Source organism: Crocuta crocuta, unplaced genomic scaffold (assembly GCF_008692635.1).
Source record: "Crocuta crocuta isolate KB4526 unplaced genomic scaffold, BGI_CrCroc_1.0 scaffold25, whole genome shotgun sequence".
NCBI lineage: Eukaryota > Metazoa > Chordata > Mammalia > Carnivora > Hyaenidae > Crocuta > Crocuta crocuta.
The window spans coordinates 1,969,447-1,976,442 of NW_027532015.1; positions in this window are offsets into that span (position 1 = coordinate 1,969,447).

The window sequence follows — 6,996 nt, forward strand, 5'->3', positions numbered from 1 at the left end:
AAGGGTGAATGTCGGAGCCTGATGGGGTGTGAAGGGGCCGTGAAAGTCAGGGAGGAAAGCGGCATCAAGGTTCCAGTTTCCAAACAAGAAGGAAAGCGGACATCTCTACTCCAGTCTTCATTCTGAAGCTTCCTCACTGAGCTTTCTCCAAACACAGAGATAGACACTAGACTTAAAAGACATGCTCTCTACACTCAAACACAGCGAGCACCAGAAAACCTCTATTCCCACTGGATTTGTGCTTCAAAGAGCGTAAACGCCTCTTTTGAGCAAATCAAAACCCTAAATGTTTTCAAGCTTATATCCTTTGAGTGGGTCAGCCAGAGTTTATTCCCGTAAAGTATTACCACATTACAACTAAACAAGCTTTAAAAAAAACAACTCCGTGCTTCTAGCAACAGTATTTTCCTCTTGTTCCTGTTAAGAACAACTCCAGAATTATCCAAAATGGCAGCCGGGAGACAGGGCAGAAAACCTACCAGACTTCTCCGCTCCTCTTCCTCCTCCACAGGACTGCCCACAACTTGCTCTGAGCCCCTTTGCACAGTAAGCAGTGGGAGTATAAAGCTCTTTTTTCTTTTTTTTAAGGTTTTATTTTTAATTAATCTCTACACTTGACATGGGACTCGAACCCACAGCCCTGAGATCAAGGGACATACACTCTACTGACTGAGCCAGCCAGGTGCTCCAGGAGAATTAAGCTCTGTAATGAATGAGTTAAACAATGAACAACACAGACGGGCTCTTGACAGCTCTCAGGATGTTGGGGGTAGAGGAGAGGAATCCTGCTGAAGTAACTTCTTTCACCACAGAAGTGATGCTCTTCGTCTATATTCTCATTGGCTGATGAGCTGACCATCACAGGTGAGGCTGGCCCCACAGGCCCGCCCTGCTTGTAGTAAATGCGGCTCCAACCTGCGCAATTCCGGCAAAACCCCAGAAACGGAATGTTAGGTGGATGGAGGCGAGAACAACCAGAAGTGAGGCACTGTGACAAGGGCACAGGCACAAACGACCCGAATAAAAAAGACGATCTGGGGGGATTTTTAAATCCCTGACAAACCTTGTAAAGAAAACTCTTCAATGTCTTTCTCTTCATTCTAACATAGAGCATTTTGATGGTAACCTTTAAAAATGTCAAAGAGAAGGAAACAGAGATCAGAGTATCATTCCGTAACAATGTGTTTGGAGAGCCATTTGGAAATAGCTATAAACACTTGAGAGGGGACCACCCCTCCACCACACTATCCTAGCAGACATGGCTTTACGTCCTCATGCTGGTATGGGGACAATGATGTGCAACACACACTCCCATATAACAGCATCGAAGGGAATGCGGTCAATCTAGACACGCTGACGTAGGTAAATGTTTCCGGTTTAAGTGGGAAAAGCAAGTTACGGAGAACGTTTGATTCCTTTATGTGTTTAAAGTAAGACAGAGGCGCCTGGGTGGCTCAGTCGGTTGAGCGTCTGGCTTCCGCTCAGGTCACGATGTCACGGCTCATGAGTTCGAGCCCCGTGTCGGGCTCTGTGCTGACAGCTCAGAGCCTGGAGCCTGCTTCAGATTCTGTGTCTCCCTCCCTCTCTCTGCCCCTCCCCAGCTTGCACTCTGTCTGTCTGTCTGTCTCTCTCTCTCTCAAAAATAAATAAGCATTAAAAAAATTGTCTTAAATAAAATAAGACAAAAATAACCCACTAAAAGGGAGGGAGGAGGAGAGGAGGGGAGGAGAGGGCTCCTTCGGTTGTCTGTATAAGCATTAAAAAAAAACTGTAATAACATTACACAAAATCTTTAACAAGTGTTGCCTCTGTGGAATTTTAGTTATTCTGTCCTTTGCAAAGGTGTTGGGGAAGAGACACCGTTTTGTTTTGTTTTGTTTTCTTTGAGGCACAACTAATATATATTATATGAAGTCATGGCTTCCTTTTATTTACTTTATCATTGCAAAGGTGAAAACGCTTTGAAGCCTAAAATCCATAGATTCGTAGGCTATATACCATGCTTATAACCTGGCTTTCCAGGGTTCACATATCTTTTCAGGTCCCCTGAGCAATGGCCCAAACTGCTTCCACAGACCTTCCACCCCTCTGTTCACATGGTCTCCAAACGTGATTACCATTGAAATAACGTCCTCAGCCACCCCGTTAGGCAAAAATATTGACCAAGACAGAGCAGAGACTACCACAGCTGTACAGAGGGTGACCAGAGGCTCCTGATAGAGCAACATATTTCACAAATGTCATTTACATGCATTGCTAATTTAACCCTCCACCTAAGGAAACTCATATCATCATCCCCACTTTAGGGCCAGCGGAAGCAGAGGCTGAGGGGTACCCCATCCTAAGGGCTGAGCCAAGATGCCGGGAAGCCGGGACTCAACTCCGGTGACCTGAGCTGCACACACGGCCCAACGTGAGCATGTTCTGCCTCGGCACTGAGTTTCTTAAGAGCAGAATTTCTAACTTAAGGAAAAAACCCAGTCAATCCATTTCACAAAAATGACACAGGCTATAAGAATACAAGTCATTGTCGGGGCACCTGGTGGCTCTGTGGGTCAAGTGTCCGACTTCGGCTCAGGTCACAATCTCACGGTTCGTGGCTTCCAGCCCTGCATCAGGCTCGCAGCTGTCAGTGCAGAGCCTGTTTCAGATCCTCACACAGATCTTCTGTCTCCCCGCGCCCTCTCTCTGCCCATCCCCTGCTCACACACACACACACACACACACACACACACACTCTCTCTCTCTCTCTCTCTCTCTCAAAAATGAATAAACATTTATTTAAAAAAAAATACAAGTCCTCGTGACAATACCAGCCAGCCTGGGTTATGTTTAAGCTAAAAGTCTCCCCTCTAATTTAGAGGTCAATTACAGAACACCAACAGAATTATGGGTTTTGAAAGGTTTGCTTTTCTTTTAAAAAGTAACCGTTTTTATTTCAAACTAATCTAAGTAGAAAGCTCTGTAAAATCCAACTCTAAACATGATAGAAACCTTTAGGCTAGAAAGTAAGGAACAGAAGACGGATGCCTGACTTAATTAAATGAAATTGATCTAATTCCTACAGTTAAGGTCACTGCAAGAAACAATTAGAAGACAGAAGGGAAAAGATTACAAAAATTAACTTAAAATAAGAATTCTAAATATCCAAAATTTGTGGGTGGTTATAGCAGATCTTGTAGGCATTAAAAACGATTACATTACTCCAAAGAGTATGTAACAGTCTGGAGATGTATTTTATGTTGTAACATTCAATTTAAAAAGCAAACGTAACCGTTATACATATAAAATGATTACAGAGACAGAACAAACTGTAAACAGCGAGATTACCATTCGGTTCAGATCACAGTATATCAAAATATTACTCAGTCAGGAACCACGAATACTTGACATCCTTTCGTTTTCTACTTTTCTATGTTCTGTTCTTTATCGAAGTAACACAACAACTTTTACAATTGGGTGGTGGGAGTGCTTTTCCTTCCCTGGTTATTCTGTTTCTGACTGTTTATTTTTAGTATGGGCAAGAGGCCACTAAGAAAAGTTTGCTTTACAGGGGAGCACTGTAGTTCTAATTCTACCAGTCACATGAATTTCACGAGAGAAAACAGAACTGCTTTAAGGCAGAAACTCAACAGTGAAAGCCTATTTCAAGCATTCGGTCAGGCACACTAATCCCTATTCCCTCTGCAAGTGCAGATAACGCAGTGGGCTCAGAAGCGGGCTGGGAAGCAGCGTGGAGGGCTGCGTACTCTCCGGGGCAAGATTAAGTACCTTGTCTGGGCATGTTAGAATTGGCCATCATTGTCTCAGGCTGAAGTGTGATGGATCCAGGCCAGCAAACAGGAGGTGGTTAGGGGAGCAGGGTCTGGTCTGTGGCTTTGGGCCATGTTTTTAAGGCGCTCCTAACCTCCCTTTCTCCGTAAAAATGGGATAAGAATTCATTCTTATCTACCTCATAGAGCATCTGGAGTAAGTTTCAGCTGCTTTTATTATGCCACTTGCTGTCAGTAAGTGTGATCTAATGGGGTGGCCTGGGTGGCTCAGTAGGGTAAGCGTCCGATTCGTTGATTTTGTCTCAGGTCATGATCTCACGGTTTGGGTTTGTGAGTTCGAGCCCTACATCAGGCTCTGCACTGACAACATGGAGCCTGCTTGGGATTCTCTCTCTTGCCCTCTGTCTGTTCCTCCCCCACTTGTGTTCTCTCTCTCAAAATAATAAATAAACTTAAAAATATATATAAAATAAAGGAAACTACTTGTCCCAGGCCCACTTCCCCCATTATAAAATGAATGCTTCAAGGGGCGCCTGGGTGGTTCAGTCAATTAAGCAACAGACTTCAGCTCAGGTCATGATCTCACCATCTCACAGCTTATGGGTTCGATCTCTGCTTTGGGCTCTGTGCTGACAGCTCAGAGACTGGAGCCTGCTTCTGGTTGTGTCTCCCTCTCTCTCTGCCTCTCCCCTGCTCATGCTATGTCTCTCTCTGTCTCTCTCTAAATAATAAATTTAAAAAAATTTAAAGAAAAATTTAAATTTCTAGAAATAACCTGAAGGCTATATGTAGAAACTGGTGACTCCATCAGTAATTCATACTTATAAAAACTTTTCATGAGCTACAGCCCCAATTTTTGTAAGCTAACTGGATTAAATTCTTTAATCCCTCTATGCCTTCCCCTACACAGCCCTGCTTTCCAATAAATTAGCCTTAAGATGCTCTGTGTCCATCCTAAGGACAGTCTACCTCTGAGATGCAGAAATAAAACTCATGAGAACAAGAGTGATAGAAAGGTTTTCTTTAAGATTCCAAAAAAAGTTGTCAATTCTGTAAAGTCTGACAAAATCTTCAACTATTAGGTCTATAACAACAGATCTGCAGACAACAGAGCTTGTATTTGTTTTAAGAGAAGCAAATTAAGGGACGCCTGGGTGGCTTAGTCGGTTAAGCGTCCGACTTTCACTTAGGTCATGATCTCGCGGTTCGTGGGTTCGAGCCCCGCGTCGGGCTCTGTGCTGACTGCCAGCTCAGAGCCTGGAGCCTATTTCAGAGTCTGTGACTCCCTCTCTCTCTGACCCTCCCCTGCTCACGCTCTCTCTCTCCTAGAAATAAATAAAACATTAAAAAAAAATTAAAAAAGAGAAGCAAATTAAATGTAAAACTTAAAATCTGACAAAATCAAGATTGGTAAAATGTTGCTCACAGCTGACACTGGTTGATGGGTACACGGGTGCTTGTTACAGTATTCCGTATTCCATGAATCTAGAAAAGACGCACGGCGATTCACAAAACAGTACAAAAAAGAAAAACACACAAAAAAAGGAGACTTTTACACTTGCAAGCCTTTTTGAAGAGAGCAAATGAACTGCTTTTAATATTTCAGAGGTTATTATCAAAACACTGCGCCAAAAGCCCTGCAAACCACATGAAATCGAGAACAGTATATATACCGGGGGCAGGTGATTCTACTGACGGCTAAAAATGGGATGTCCTTCTCTGAGAAATGACCTTAGGAGAGCTCTGCCTGATCTTGATTTTCCTCCTGAAAGAGGCCTTCCTGTACATGAGGCAGCAATTCCATTTCTTAAAATACTGATGCCTTAGGGGTCCCTGGGTGGCTCAGTCGGTTGAGCATCTGACTTCAGCTCAGATGATGATCTCACGGTTCATGAGCTTGAGCCCCGCGTCGGGCTCTGTGCTGACAGCTCAGAGCCTGGAGTCTGCTTTGGAGGCTGTGTCTCCCTCTCTCTCTGCCCCTCCCCTGCTCAAAAATAGATAAATTTATTTATTATAATAAATATAATAATAAATTATAAATTATAATTTAAATAATAAATTATAAAATAAATCTGTCCCTCCCTCTCTGTCTCTCAAAAATAAATAAATATTTAAAAAAAATTTTAAAGACCTTACAATTTTAAGACGTCTTAAAAACACCTATCTTTAAATAAAACCTCTGCTTGCTGTTAACTCCATGCCATTTCTTCCCACTCATGTATTCAGCAAAACAAAACCAACAAACAGAAATATCTCCTTACTGGTTGGTGACGTTAAACATGACTGAGTTAATCTGAAGTACCCAGATAAGGGGGTGGGCATGTCGTGACCATCGGCTAGGGTCAACATGGCTCCCTTCCCTCCAGCCTCTCGGAAAGAAAACACACGGTCTGATTGATCAGGCTTTTGAAATTTCAATGTTTGCTATGTAAGTGAAGTTTCTAGAACATTATCTGCACAGCACATGAGCTTGTGGGTCTTTAATGCCACTTGGTGAAGGATGTGTATACCAGACACAGTCTCTGGTCATTGTCTACAAATCCCTGATTTCCTTGCTTCTTGTGATTTTCAGTAAAATTCATTAAAATCCTTAATGTAGTTTTAGGAGCAGCATCCCAGAGTCACCCCTGCTCATGAGAAAGAATAAAGAATAAAAGATTTAAGAGAGATCCACTAAAAGCACCAGCTTGCTTTTAGCATGCAAAATTAAAGTTCAATTCAACTGAGTGTTAATATTCAAATATTCAAGTAGTTAAATCTAATAGAAATTAATATATCTCACATTGTTTATGTAAATCCCAAGGTCTTGGCCGCTACAGGTGAACTCACTGGGCACGTTAAGGACAAACAAAACCTCTACATCTTAAAGATCAGCATTTTTTGAGCTGGCCCCCCAAAATATCAGTATACCAAGTGTTATCAAATACCAGTGTACCAGGCATTATCTCAGAAGTGTTCTGAGCTCAAATTATCTGGGAAAACTCTGATCTAGACAAAGGTAAGTGTATCTACTTAGACTGAGGCTCTCTGTAGTGTGCATTCGAAACTGCTGAGGAGGAAAATCACTGTAACTTTTTAAAAATATTTTATTTGTAAGTAATCTCTGCACCCAACACAGGGCTCGAACTCACAACCCCAAGATCAAGAGTCACATGCCCTACCGACAGAGCCAGCCAGGCACCCCACTGTAACGTTTTCTAAAATGACCTGCTCACAAAACCTT